Source organism: Halyomorpha halys, unplaced genomic scaffold (assembly GCF_000696795.3).
Source record: "Halyomorpha halys isolate HHAL.00 unplaced genomic scaffold, Hhal_1.1 Scaffold815.1, whole genome shotgun sequence".
Taxonomy (NCBI): domain Eukaryota; kingdom Metazoa; phylum Arthropoda; class Insecta; order Hemiptera; family Pentatomidae; genus Halyomorpha; species Halyomorpha halys.
Window position 1 is genome coordinate 93,150 of NW_027112549.1, and position 1,737 is coordinate 94,886.

The window sequence follows — 1,737 nt, forward strand, 5'->3', positions numbered from 1 at the left end:
ATAAAGCACGAAACATGGGCGTTGATGACCTCAGGGTTTTACGCCCTTAAGCCCCAGACAACAACAACAACAACTACCCGGAGGTACACCAGCAGACTGATGAAATAGGGATGAATAAGCGCTGTTGTGATTTACTTGAAATAAGCTATTGGAGAGATAAGAACGGATAAGGAGAAAATGTGTAGGGGGTAGAAATTTACAGATCTTGTATAGTAGTCCTGGGTGCCAGACTCTTGGAGGCGAGGTGAGGTAGAGGTGTGAAAAAAGTGGCACAGAGGTGATAAGTTTTAAGGGGAAATTTTGTTTTAACAAGCATTTGAATCTTTACTTATTTCGAAACGTCGATAAAACATTTATTAAGATGGGCTAATCATTAAGCAGCTTTGATGAACATACAGTCCATGCGAATTTGCTTGAAAGTAAAGTCAATATATTGACAACAAAATTGACGGATTTAGATAAATTTAATACACTTTATTCTACTTCTATTTCTAGAAAGTATTCAGTTGAGATTTCGTTTATTTTTTCAAGCAGACTGTCATTGAAGCAGTTTTAGTACTTAAGCAGATGGCAAAATAATTTTCCTCATTCCAAGGGCGTATACATACGACAGTTAAATTTGGCAGTTAACACAACTGTTAGTGCACTTGCATTACTTGTACTATTAACGATTAAGTCAGACCCAGGCCGACAGTAAAACTGACTTGATAGTTAATGATTTCATGATTGTAACTATCAAATAGTTATGGTAGTGTCTAACCCTTTTGCCACAATATCTTAAAGTGTACGATAGTTCACTGTTAAGGCTCATACATGTGATTGTTAAAGTAGCAGTCACTTCACGGACTTACTTAATATATTACAATAGTACAATTAACGATTTTGCCTAACCCAATGCGACATTAATGTAATAAACAAATATTTATACCGTTTTTCAAGGCTTTGAGCGGATTTTTTTTTGTTGGAAGAATCGGAAATACTGCTTATTAGTTAAGTATCCGTAACAGAGCGATTTTCATCTCCAGTTATATATCACTGCATTTTCTAAATAAATAATTATTTGAATCTCATATAAGTGTAAAATAAATAATTTCTACCAAAAATGTTATTTTTACAATACTGATTTATTTTTTTTTTTTAATTTACCGAGACAACCTACAACCTAGTGAGGATCACATATGAAGAGCTGATAAGGGTTAAAATCGGCTTTCACAATTCGACGTTAATATTATGTTGATTCCCACTATTACAACATTTACTAGACAAACGGTCTAAACTGCCAATCTTTACAAAAGAGCTTTGGGGCTCCACTAAACCATCAAATTCCTCCCGAATTCAATCCTTACGGTTCAAAATCCTTCGTAAACTCCTTAATGCTCCTTACTTTGTCACGAATAAAGTCATCCATCAGGATCTCAATGTCTCATGTGTTGCTAATTTGGCCAGAACCAGACACCAATCCTTCCATGATAAACTTCTCAACCACCCAAATCCACTTGTTTCTAACCTGGCTTCTCCTTCATTACTTAATAATCCTCCTAGGCGTCTGAAAAGAAAATGGCCTCGAGATCTTCTCTAGAAATGTTATTGGAGTTCTATCAATGGGTAGATTCTCCACATGTTTCTGTCATGTCACTAGGTCACCTGCAGCAAAGTTACTTCATGTATATATTTTTATATAGTTGTAAATATCAATAAATAACTTTTTTAAAAATATTATGTCAAATACGCCCTTTC